Genomic DNA, 13,877 nt, shown 5'->3' with positions numbered 1-13,877 from the left:
AATTATTTATTTATTTATTTATTTATTTATTTATTTATTTATTATCTAAAGTTTTACATATATCTCCTTTTTCCCAATTGACCCTCCCCTCCCACAGCCATTTGCACCCCGGGCAAACCCCCACCACCCTATTGTCTGTGTCCATTGGTTATGCTAATATGCATGCATACAAGTCCTTTGGTTGCTCTCTAACCCCCCTCTCCAACCATTTGTCTCTAGATCGATCTATTCTTGTTCATCAAATTATATTGATCATTATATCCTACATATGAGTGAGAGCATGTGATATTTATCTTTCTCCTACTGGCTTATTTCACTTAGCATAATGTTCTCCAGTTCCATCCATGTTGTTGCAAATGTTAAAAGTTCCTTCTTCTTTATATCAGCATAGAATTCCATTGTGTAGATGTACTACAGGTTTTTAATCCACTCATCTGCTGATGGGCACTTAGGCTGTTTCCAAATCTTAGCTATGGTGAATTGTGATGCTATGAACATAGGGTGCATATAGTCTTTCTGATTCATGTTTCTAGTTTCTTGGGATATATTCCTAGAAGTGGGATCACTGGGTCAAATGGGAGTTCCATTTTTATTTTTTTGAGGAAACTCCATACTGTTCTCCACAGTGGCTGCACCAGTCTGCATTCCAATCATTAGTTCACAAGGGTTCCTTCTTCTCCACATCCTCTCCAGCACTTGTCCTTTGTTGATTTGTTGATGATAGCCATTCTGACAGGTATGAGATGGTATCTCATTGTTGTTTTTATTTGCATCTCTCGGATGATTAGTGACTTTGGGCATGTTTTCATATGTCTCTCGGCCTCGGTATGCCCTCTTTCGAAAAGTGTTTATTTACATCTTTTGACCATTTTTTGATTGGATCCTTTATCTTCCTTTTGGAAGCTGTATGAGTTCTCTGTAAATTTTGGAGATTAAACCCTTATCGGTGATAACATTGGCAAATATGTTCTCCCATACCGTGGGCTTTCTTATTGTTTTATTGATGGTTTATTTTGCTGTGCAGAAGTTTTTTATTTTGATGTAGTCCAATTTGTTTATTTTCTACTTAGTCTCCATTGCCCTAGGAGCTGTGTCAGTAAAGATATTGCTGTGACATATGTCTGCTATTTTGGTGTCTAATGAGTCTTGTAGGATTTTTATGGTTTCCCGTCTTACATTCAAGTCCTTTAGCCATTTTGAGTTTGTTTTGGTGTATGGTGTAAGTTAGTGATCTAGTTTCATTTTTTTGCATGTATCTTTCCAAATTTCCCAGCACCATTTATTAAAAAGACTCTTTTGACTCCATTTTATGCTCTTTCCTCCTTTGTCAAATATTAATTGGGCATAATGGCTTGGGTCGATTTCTGGGTTCTCTGTTCTGTTCCATTGGTCTATCTGACTGTTCTTGTGCCAGTACCAGGCAGTTTTGAGAAGCATGGATTGGTAATATAGTTTGATATCTGGTATTGTGATCCCTCAGACTTTGTTCTTCTTTCTCAGGATTGCTGTGCCTATTCGGGGTCATTTTTTACTCCAGATGAATTTTTGGAGAGTTTGTTCTAGATCTTTGAAATATGCCATTGGTATTTTAATGGGGATTGCACTGAATATGTAGACTGCTATGGTTAGTATGAACATTTTAATGATGTTGATTCTACCAATCCATGAACATGGTTTGTTTTTCCATTTGTTTCCTCTATGTCTTTTTTCAATATTCTGATGTTTTCTGAGTACAGGTCTTTTACATCCTTAGTTAAGTTTATTCCTAGGTATCTTAATTTTTTTGGTGCAATGGTAAATGGGATTTTTTTTTTATTCCTTTCTCTTTCTGTGAGTTCATTATTGGTGTATAAAAAGGCCATAGATTTCTGGGTGTTAATTTTGTATCCTGCTACATTGCCAAATTCATTTATTAGGCCTAATTGTTTTTTGATGAAGTCTCTGGGGTTTTCTATTTATAGTATCATGTCATCTGCAAATAAGGACAGTTTTATTTCTTCTTTCCAATTTGGATGATTGTTATTTCTTCTTATCTGATCACTATGGCTAGCACTTCTAGTACTATATCGAACAGGAATGGTGATAGTGGGCATTCCAGTCTTGTTCCTGTTCTTAGGGAAAATGGTTTTAGTTTTTGCCCATTGAGTATATTGGCTGTAGATTTATAATATAAGGCTTTTATTATGTTGAGGTATGATCACTCTATTCCCACTTTGCTGTGAGTTTTTATCAAGAAAGGGTTTTGGATTTTGTTAAATGCTTCTTCTGCATTAATTGATATGATTATGTGATTTTTGTCTCTCAGTTTGTTTATGTGATGTATCACATATATTTACTTGCGGATATCGTACCATCCTTGCTTCTCCGGAATAAATCCCACTTGGTCATGGTGTATGAACTTTCTAATGTAATGCTGAATTTGATTTCTTAGAATTTTGTTGAGGATTTTGGCATCTATGTTCTTCAAGGATATTGGCCTGTAGTTCTCTTTCTTTGTAGTGTCTTTATCAGGATTTGGGACCACGGCACGGTAATGCTGGCTTCATAGAAACAGCTTGGAATTGTGCCTTCTTCTTGAATTTTATGGAATAGTCTGAGGAAGATAGGCTTTAGTTCTTTTTTTTTTTTTAAATATATTTTATTGATATTTTACAGAGAGGAAGGGAGAGAGATAGAGAGCTAGAAACATCGATGGGAGAGAAACATCGATCAGCTGCCCCCTGCACACCTCCCACTGGGGATGTGCCCGCAACCAATGTACCTGCCCTTGACCGGAATCGAACCCGGGACCCTTCAGTCCGCAGGCCGATGCTCTATCCACTGAGCCAAACCGGTTTTGGCGAGATAGGCTTTAGTTCTTATTTGAATGTTTGGTAGAATTTCCCTATAAAGCCATCTGGACCAGGGCTTTTGTTTGCTGGAAGATTTTTGATAGCTGCTTCAATTTCGTCGGTAGTTCTTGACCTATTCAGGTTTTTTTTATTCTTCTTGACTGAGTTTTGGGAGCTTGTATTTTCTAAGAATCTCTCCATTTCATCTAGGTTGTCCACTTTGTTGAAATATAGTTGTTCATAGTACTTTTTCATAATCGTTTGTATTTTTGTGGGATCCGTTGTCACTTCACCTCTTTCATTTCTGATTTTGTTTATTTTAGTCCTCTCTCTTTGCTTTTTATTGAGTTTGGCTAGAGGTTCATCAATCTTGTTTATCTTTTCAAAGAACCAGATCTTGGGTTTGTTGATTTTTTTTTTTTTTTTTTGGTCTCTATGGTGTTTATCTCCACTCTGATCTTTATTATTTCCTTCCTTCTGATTACACTGGCCTTTTCTTGTGCCACTCTTTCTAACCCTTTTAGCTGTAGGGTTAGACAACTGATTAACATTGTTTCTTGTTTTTGGATATAGGCCTGTAGAGCTATGAACTTCCCTCACAAGACTGCTTTCACTGTGTCCCATAGATTTTGGGTTGTTGTGTTTTTATTGCCATTTGTAGCCATGATGTTTTGCATTTCTTCTTTGATCTCTTTGGTAACCCAATCATTATTTAGTAACATGCTCTTTAGCCTCCAGGTGTTTGATTTTTTTATTGTAGTTGATTTCTAGTTTTATGCCATTGTGATCTGAGAAGATGCTTGATATGATTTCTATCTTCTTGAATTTGAATAGACTTTGCCTGTGTCCAAATATGTAGTCTATCTTTGAAAATGACCCATATACACTTGAGAAGAATATATATTCTGTGGCTTTGGGGTGAAATGTTCTGTAGATGTCATATAATTTCATCTGATCTAGTGAGTCATTTCGACTTGATGTTTCTTTGCTGATTTTTTTGTCTTGAGGATTTATCCTGTGGTGTTAGTGGGTTATTTAAGTCCCCTACTATGATTGTATTGCTGTCAATCACTCCCTTGATATCCTCCAGAAGTTTTTTTTTAATGTATTTGGGTGTTCCTATATAGGGTGCATATATGTTTACCAGAGTTATATCCTCTTGTTGAATTGCTCTGTTTAGTATTATGAAGTGGCCTTCCTTTTCTCTTGTTATGCCCTTCACTTGGAGGTCTATTTTGTCCAATATAAGTATTGCTACCCCAGTTTTGTTTTTTTTGTTTTTTTCATTTATATTCGCCTGGTAAACCTTTTCCATCCCTTCACCATCGGTCTCTGTGAGTCCTTTGTTCTGAGGTGGGTTTCCTATAGACAGCAGATATATGGGTCATGTTTTCTTATCTACTCATCTACCCTATGTCTTTTGATTGGGGCATTTAAATCATTTACATTCAAAGGTATTATTGATAGGTACTTGTTTGTCAGAATTTTTATTCTTTATGCCTTTGTTCCTTCTCCCCTTCTTATTTCTTCTTTTTACAGCAGGTCCTTTAGCATTTCTTGCATTGCTAGTTTGGTGGTAATAAACTCCCTTAGTCCTTTTTTTATGTGTGAAGCTCCTGATTTCACCCTAAATTTTGATTGATAGCCTTTCTGGGTACAGTATTCTTGGATTCAGACCCTTCTTTTGCATGACTTTGTATATTTCATTCCATTTCCTTCTGGTCTGATGTGTTTTTGTTGAGAAATCAGTCACTAGTCTGCTGTTGGATCCTTTGTAGTTAACTTTCTGTCTCTCTCTTGCAGCCTTTAAGATTCTTACTTTGTCGTTAGTGTTTGCCAATTTAATTATAATGTGTCTTGGTGTCGGTCTTTTGGGGTTATCTTGCTTGGGACTCTGTGAGCTTCTTGGATTTGTGAGTTTTTTCTTCCCTATATCAGGGATGTTTTCTGTCATTATTTCTTCAAATAAGTCTTCTATTCATTGCTCAGTTTCCTCTCCTTCTGGCACCTCTATTATGCAGATGTTGTATCATTTTGTGTTGTCCCAAAGTACCCTTAGGCTATCCTCCTGTTTATTTATTTATTTTTTTTCTAGATGCTGCTCTGCTTGGGTATTTTTTCCTACCTTGTCTTCTAGATCACTAATGCAGTCCTTCACTTCTTCTAGTCTACTGTTGATGCTTTCTATTGAGTTCATTATTACAACCATGCCATTTTTTATTTTTTTTATTCTTCTTCATTTCCTCTTGGTTATTACACATATTGTTGAATTTATGTTCCATCCTTTTCAGTGACCTTATGACCATTGGTCTGAATTATTTCTCTGACATATTGCTTGCCTCCATTTTGTTTACTTCTTTTTTGTGTGATTCCTCCATTTCTTTCTTATGTGAGCTGTTTCTTTGTCTCCCCATGATTGCTCCTCTCTAGATGTCTGGTTATGTAGCTCTCTCTGTCCTGTGTTGACTTAAAGTCACAAAATACAACACAACAAGACATAACACACTGGCACCAAAGCCAGATGTATTCATGATACTAATAACCCCAAATAAAGGTGACCACCAGAGACAAGAGAGTTAGGGGTATAGAAAAGAGTGCAACAATGATATTAAGGAAAGGAATAAATGGAAATGAGGAAAGAAAGAGAAGAAAAAAGAAGGGGGAATATATATGTATATGGCAATAAAACTCCAATAAAACAACAATGAATCCAAAAATGCAAACTACAAACCCCAAAACAACAAAGACACAGATGAATCTGAGGAAGCAGAGCTTAGTTCCAGAATGTAAGGTCAAGGAATTGAATGAATGGGGAAATATCCATAGTTCAGTATAGAGGAGGTGTACAGAGAATGAGTGTATAAGAAGAAAAGTAAAAAACTAAATACAATAAAAATATATATATAGCCTTTCCTCTTCTATCTGTCTAATGTATTTGTTTACTATTGGAAAAAGAGAATAGGGAGTAGATAGGCTTAAGTTTGTGATTGGAATTAATTAAGCTATTAGTAGTAGAAGAGAACAAGTGAGGAGAGGAAAAGGGGAAATAAAAAAATACACATAAAAAAAACAAAAAGAACAAAAACAAACAAGAAATAAAAAGCAAACTAATCAACAATCAAACGAACAACAACAAGACAGATAGAAAGTAAAAGGCAAAAAAAGGAAGAAAAAGAAAATTTGGATAGTGAAGAAATACAAGAGAGAAGTGTCTATTGACTTGCGGCAGGGGAGCAGAAATTAGATATATGAGTGAGATAAATTATTAACAGGGATTAAAGAGAAAGGATAGAAAAAAAACTAAAGCAGGAACAGGGTATGAGAAACAGGACAAAGGGGAAATTGATGAAGAGAGGATTGGCATAAAGGAAAAATTGATATAGAGTAAAATAATGCTAAAGGAAAAATAAAAATAGAATGTAGAACACTAATCCCAAAATAAAATAAAGAAAAAATAAAATAAAATTTTTAAAAAGGTAAAATAATAGTAGTAATAATAATAATTAAAAATAAAATATAATAAAATAGATAAAATTAAGTGAGAAAAAAATTAAGTTTCTCAAGTAAAAGATAAAAAATAAAAATGTGAAGTAGTGAAGGTCATTCACTTCCTCTACTGTTCTGCTTGGCAGGTCTGTTTCTTGTCAGGTAGACGGCACAGTATTGAAGTTCCCTGCACTCCACCACTCCTCTGTGTTATAAGCCACAACCCTGTTTTTAAGCAGTTGGGAGTTCTTTTTTCTCAGCCTGCCTTTAGTTGTATTTACACAAAAGTCCCTCTCTGATACAACCCCTTGGTGGCAGTGTTTCTGTATTGATATCCAGTCCTAAAAGCCCCCTCCCCTACCCAGTGTTTAGATTGCTTTCCCTGCAGCATTCAATATTGTGTTGGGGGGATAGACTGCCCTAGAACTGGTTTTCTGCTAGTCTCTCCCAACTCTGATCCCCAGGTTCCACAAAAACAGCTTTCCCCTGCAGTCTCGGTGAGTGTTTTTTCAATTGGAAGATCCTATGTACTAAACTTAGTAATCAAAAGCAAGGATTTAAAAAGAAAAAGAAGAAATAAAAAAACACAGGATGCGTGCAGACTCGTGTCTTTCCCCCCGGCACTCCACAGCCGGTATACTGGTAGAACTTCAGGCTGCCTTTCTGGGCTCAGCCCTGTTGTGGGTTAATTCCTATAGTCCCCTTCTGCCAGCATCTCTGTGGATCCCCTTTCACATTCGAGGGCTACACTGACCCCAACAGCTGTGGATTTTGTGGGGCACAGTCTTCCCCTAAGAAGATTCTCTTTCCCACTGAGCACATTTTGTATGCATTTATCCCTTCAGCCTGGACCCCTGATCTCACCTTTCCCTAGCCAATATCTGACCTTTCCATCCACAGATTGCCTCATCAGCTGTGTTTAATTCTCCAATTTCAGGTGGATGTAATCAATTCAGCTGTTTCTTCTATCTGCTCTGTGAGAAGGCACAGGGCTCATCTGCGTATTCATGTGGCTTTGGCTCCCCTTGGACAGACTTTCTAGGCACCCATGGTCAGAGAGGCTGGAGTCTTGGTGTTCCTGGGTTCATAGCTGAAGCAGCTTGTCCCTGGGGGTTGTGGTTGTAGGGTCCCAGGAGGTATCCAACGTCCATGGTTGAAGGTAAGGCTAGGCTTCAGATCACCACCACTCTCCCCTTCAAGATGGCACAGTCGCTGCAGCTGAGCCGACCAGTCCAGGAGAGATTTCAGCAGAAGTAGAGGCTGCCCAGCCAGGGGAGCCCAGTCTGGAAGTCCCCAAGAATTACTTGGAATATAACTGTCCCTCACTCACAAATACAGACACTCCCTGCACATCCACACACTTTCCTTTTGTTCTTTCACTCACACACTATCTTGCAGCTTGCTGTCCCATCGGCAGCCGTCTTGAATCTCTTGGTTTATTTTGTTTGGGACTCTCTGTGCTTCCTGGACTTGTGTGTCACTTTCCTTCACCAGGTTAGGGAACTTTTCAGTCATTATTTTTTAAAATAAATTCTCTATCTTTTGTTCTCTCATTTTCACTTCTGGTACCCTTATGATGCAACTGTTGGTATGCTTCTTGTTGTCTCAATGGTCCCTTAAACTATCCTCATTTTTTAACTTCTGTTTTTCTTATTTCTTCTCTGATTGGGTGCTTCTTTTTTATCTTGTCTTTCAAATGTGCATTCTTTATTTCAGATATTTTATTCCTCATTTATGACTGTTTCTTTTTAAAATATATATTTTTATTGATTTCAGAGAGGAAGGGAGAGGGAGAGAGAAATTTAAACATCAATGATGAGAATCATTGATTGGCTGCCTTCTGCATGCCCTCTACTGGGAATAATGCCCACAACCCACAGTCTCATTGATCACCTGTGCTGGGTGCTTCAGGAATGTTCCTTCTGTGGGTTATGTGGGCCTCCTTTTGCAAATGAGTCTACAAACACAGTACAGAGCTGGGTCTGTGGACACTCAGCAAATATCCCAGGGTATACCAAGTCTAACTTCTACCCGCTGGGTGTTCACACATCTTTTTGGTAAGGTAGGGTCTCAGGGAGTCATCTGGGTATAGCTAACAGAGTGTATCAGGCCCAAACAGACCATGATTTGTCCATGTGAAGAGAGGGCTCTGTACCAGTCAGGCATGACAGGGAAACATTTCTCCCATCCTAGAGCCACACAACTCAGTCTGACCCAGATTCTTCCAGAACCCTAATCTCAGCAGGGTGGGGCCATTGGGAGCCTGGAGAGTGGCGTTAGTGGATCGGATCTCCCATGAGTGGAAGGCACCAATCAGGTTCACAGTAAAGTATGGAAAATGGCCCTTGACCCAAAGCCACACAACTTAGTCACTGATACCTTCCGAGTCTGCCCAGAAATCTACACACTGGTCCATGCATCTGACTCCTCAGCGGAGCACAAGCTGGATTTGGTGAAGTGACAGGAGTCTGGAGGGTGGAACTTTTGCATTTCCTGAAACTAATGCTATAGGTTTCTTGATTCAAAGCAATGCTGTGTAAAATACCATGGTGGTTGGTGTAATTCCACAGATGGTAGTACTGACAGAAGCATTGTATACAGGGAAGTCAAGTATATATCCATAGAAAGTATCTATTCCAGTAAGGACAAAATCCTGCTAATTCTATGATGTAATAAACAGTCCATTGTAATAAATCTGTCATCAAATAGCTGGCTGATCACCCCAAGAAGTAATTTGGGCTTAGTGTTGGTCTCTGCTGCTGATAGATTGGACACTCAGCAGTGGCAGGAGCTTTGTCAGACCTGAGTGAAAATTCATATTATTGAGCCCATGTGTATCCTTCATCCCTACCATCATGGCCACTTTGTTCATGAGCCCATTGGGTGATTCAAGGGGTAGCTTGAGAAAGAAGCTGACTGGTATCCACAGAACAGGTCATCCTATCCACTTAATTATTAAAACCATCTTTTGCTGAGGTCACCCTTTGTTAAGTATTCAAAGGGGACACAAATGTCTTCATGTATTTTTTATATATTTTTATTGATTTCAGTGGGGAAGGGAGAGGGAGAGAGAAATAGAAACACCAATGATGAGAGGGAATCATTGACCTGCTTCCTCCTGAACACCCTCTACTAGGGATCAAGTCTGCAACCCAGGCATGTGCCCTTGACCTGAATCGAATCTGGAGCCCTTCAGTCCACAGACCGACACTCTATCCATTGAGCCAAACCAGATAGGGCTCATCATGTATTTTTTTTTACTCATTTACATAGATCAATTCATATACATGCTCCCAAAATTTATTTATTTTAATTTATCTTTATTGTTAAAACTATTATAGATGTCCCCCTTTTTAAAAAATATGGAACACTTTATGAATTTACATATCATCATTGTGCAGGGGCCATGCTAATCTCTGTATCATTACAATTTTAGTATATGTGCTGCCAAAGTGAGCACCCTACATTTCTTTAGCACTGATTTTCTAACCATGTTCCTTCTACATCCCTGCTCATTCAGCCAAAATAAATTGTCACAGGCCATGAATCAGTATATCAGCTAATGTATGGTCATTTCTCATTCCAAGCAAATTGAATAATGTTGTGTACTGTCCAGAGTTATGTACACTGAGAATATTTCACTTTACCACAGTCCTTCATGTATATTACAGATGGGTTGTAGTGATACAGCTACCCACTTTCAGATGGCAGTTGCGTGTAGTGCAGAACCATCTATAAAAAATGACCTGACTCTTTTCTACCTCTGTCAATTGATTGTAGGGCACTACTACTGAGGCCATAAGTGCAGTCTGGGAGAGAGAAGGCAATGTAGCAAAAGTGTAGATCCTGGGAATTTGGGCTATTTATTTGTACCTTCAGGGCCTTCCCAGGCCCAATCACATATATACCACTTCCATTTGAAGATGGAATGTGCTGTGTGAATACACCTTATGGCTAGGCTTGTTAAATCATTTGACAAATAATTCATGAAGGGCAGCAGTTGCATAGTAACTTGGTGCCTATGGTTAAGTGTTCAGTGTCTAGTAAGGCCCAGTAACAGACCTAAATCTGTTTCTTAAGAGGAAAATAGTTATTTGCAGATGATGAGAGGTCCTTGCTCCAAAATTCTAAAGGCCTATAATTCACTTATAGGGTCCTACCCAAGACTAAAAACAGCATCCCTGTCTGTCACTGATATTTCAAGAACCATTGGATCTGCTGGATCATATGGCCCAAATGGCAGAGGAACTTAGATTGCAGACTGGACCTTCTTTTGCTCTGGGCCCCACTCAAAAGTAGCATATTCTTGGATTATTCCACAAATGGGCTGATATAACACACCCAAATGAGAAATATGGTGCCTCCAAAATCCAAAGGAACTCACTAGGTGTTGTGCCTTTTTTATGATCTTTCACCTTAGAAGAAATAGCTAGGTATGCTATACACTAGTAGACCCCAGAAATTATTCTGAGGTAGAAGGTTTCTGAATTTTAGGAAATTTTATTCTTACCTCTTGACATGCAAATGTCTTACCAATAAGTCTAGAGTAATTGCTTCCTCTCACTTACTAAGTCAAATCAGCATTATGTCATTAATATAAGGCACCAATGTGAAATATTGTGGAAGAAAAAGTTGATCAAGATCCCTATGAACTAAATTGTGACAGAAGACTGGATAATTGATACAGATATATCCCTGAGATAGGACACTGAAAGTGTATTACTGGGCTTGTTAGCTGAAAGGAAACTATTTTGTTTGTGCTTTATGGATAGGTATGGAAAGGAATTTGCTATATTAATAGTTGCATACAAATTTACCAGAGTATCTGTTCGTTTGCTCAAATAATGACCACATCTGATACAAAAGATGTAATTGGAGTCACCAATTAGCTAAACTTGAGATAATCAATTGTCATTCTCTAAAATCTATCTGCTTTTTTCATAGGCCAAATAGGAGAATTGAGTGGGGATGTGGTGGAAATCACTACCTCTGCATTTTTTTTTTCTGTCCATGATGGTGTCATTAATCTCTGCAGTTCCTCCAGGAATGTGGTATTGCTTTAGATTTACTATTTTGCTAGGTAAAGGCAGTTGTAATGCCTTCCATTTGGTTTCTCCATCATAATAGCCCTCATTCTTTAAGTTAAAAAACCAATGTGGAGAGTCTGCTAGTTGCTAAGTATGTCTGTTCCAATTATGCATACTAGAACTTGGGAAATAACCATAGGATGGGACTGGAGAATTTTCATATCCACTGTGAAATAAACCTGAGCTAAAACTCCATTTATCATATGAGCCCCATAAGTCCGTACCCTGACTCTAGGGCCATAATAATGTTTTGAGTCTTAAAATCAATGTCAGTTCTGATCCAGTGTCTAGTTTTTCTCTAAAGATATGAGTGTTCCATTTTCTCCAATGTGCAGTTACCCTGGTAAAAGGCTGTAGGACCCTCTGGGGAAGGCTGGGGGAAAGATTAACAATATAAATTTCTGGTAGTGTTCAAGGGTTCTTTCTCAAAGATACCTGACCTCCCATTTATTTAAGTTCTAGGTCTATCAATTAGCTCAAGTATGGAAATTGATTAAAGTGCCATGACTCTATTTTGTATGATTTGAGTAACACTGTGTTCACTTTTCTGCTTATATGGATCAAGTAAGAATTTAGTAGTTTTCCTATCTATTTCACTTTTAGAAACACCATGATTAATTAGCCAGAGCCATAGATATGTGCAAGTCAGACTACACTATTGTTGCTTTGACTCTACAGTCCATTATGGTAACTATGCCCACTTGCCTTTGGCTGTTGAGGGTTGACATTGGCCTTTGGTACCCTGGGATCTAACTACTGTCATTACATTATATTTTCCAATTGAGTGGCTGTGGGTCCAATGGAAAAATCTGACCTACAGAGGGCAACAAAAATGTTCCAGCTACACTCACAAATTTATTTCTCAAAGTTTTGGTAAAAGTATGTCTTCTGCACCCCCCCCATAAGTATAGTTGATTAGATTTTAAATGAGAAATCCACTTATAACATTTCAATCTCTCTAAGCCATTGAATCTCTTTCCCTACATTAAACCAAAGGATATTGGGCATTTCTGCTTTGCTCATGGTGGGCCATCCTTTGGTCTATGTTTCAGAGGATCAACCAAACAAATTATTAAGTTACTTTTTATCCCCTTGACCTTCAATGTTAAGTGCAGAATCTCTGCTTAATGAGATCATGTCAATACATTTGGTCTGCTCCAACTTCATTTTTCTTCCACCATTATCCCAATCCCTTATTACCTATCCCACACATTTCTTAATTTTAGCTTCTACAAATAATTATACCCAATCAGTAGTTTTTTTTTTTGTTTTGTTTTTTTTAGAGTGTAGCACCGTCTCCGTCTCCTCGTGAGTCACACCGTACCACACCTTTGGGAACTTGCAAAGGCTTATGTCTAATGAAAGTTCCAGAAACAAAGAAAGGTGGTATGCGTGGGTCTTGGGGAGAGACAGCATTGTCTTGCATGATATCTTCCTCAAATAAGGCCATTACAGTTTTCTTAGCCAATGCAATGCTAATCCCTTCAGATGGAGGTAGAATGGTCAGTACAACTGTAGATGAGGAGGCTACTATCACAGAGGGTATCAATGCCACTGAAAGTGGGGAGGCCAATTTTTCTGGGACTGAGGAGATCTTTACTACTAGCAAAGAAGACATCAGAATTTGAGGCTCAATGTCCTCACATCATATAGCCCATAAGGAGGGAAGCAAGCTAAAGAGGTAGAGACTTCCCAAATATAATAAATGAGATAATATACATATCCAAACTCAGCAAACTTCACAATGGTTCAATTTAAAAAGTTCCACAATTACATACATTATAGTTAAACTGTCAAAATCTAAAGACAAAGAGATAATTCTGAACAGCAAGAGGGTAGCAACTCATCCTATACAAGGGATCCTGAATAGGAATAACAGCTGGTTTCTGATCAGAACTTCTTAAGGCTGAAAAGCAGTGGGATGATGTTCAAACTGCTAAAAAGAATGGCAACCAAGAATTCTATCTCAGAAAAAATATCCTACAAAAACAAAGAAGAATTCAAAGTTCCCTACACAAAGAATAACTGAAAGAAGCCTTTATTACAATACCTGATCTATAAGAAATAATAAATGGTGTCTTTGCGGCTCAACAAAAGTACATCAGATTGGTAAGTTGATTCTATACAAAGACATAAAGACAATTGAAACAGGTAAACACATAGCTATACTAATAAAAGCTTAATATGCTAATTAGACGGAACCACCTTCCAGATGTCATTCCGGACGTCCTTCCAGACAAAGCCCTGGTGGCAGAGGCCAAGGCAGAGGCAGTTAGGGGCAATCAGGCTGGCAGTGGAGCAGTTAGAGGTGATCAGGCCAGCAGGGGAGCAGTTAAGGGGTGATCAGGCTGGCAGGCAGAGGCTGTTAAGGGGCAATCAGGCAGGCAGGCAGAGGTGGTTAGGGGTGAACAGGCCGGTAGGCAGAGGGGTTAGGGGTGATCAGGCAGGCAGACAGGTGAGCGGTTAGGAGCCA

At 38.4% G+C, this 13,877-nt stretch overlaps 1 pseudogene across 1 annotated transcript in view; it reads left to right on the top strand.

Annotated features, from left to right (window-relative positions):
• LOC308240149 (monofunctional C1-tetrahydrofolate synthase, mitochondrial-like) overlaps nucleotides 1-13,032 on the top strand; it is a 54,255-nt pseudogene extending 41,223 nt beyond the window's left edge. Inside the window, exons 4-5 of the transcript in view lie at nucleotides 11,262-11,368; nucleotides 12,688-13,032. The product of the transcript in view is annotated as a monofunctional C1-tetrahydrofolate synthase, mitochondrial-like (transcript). The remainder of the gene's footprint in view (nucleotides 1-11,261; nucleotides 11,369-12,687) is intronic.
• Nucleotides 13,033-13,877: the final 845 nt, after the last annotated feature.

The sequence above is a fragment of the Plecotus auritus genome (genome assembly GCF_963455305.1).
Source record: "Plecotus auritus genome assembly, chromosome: X".
NCBI lineage: Eukaryota > Metazoa > Chordata > Mammalia > Chiroptera > Vespertilionidae > Plecotus > Plecotus auritus.
This window is presented reverse-complemented; position numbering and strand designations above follow the sequence as displayed.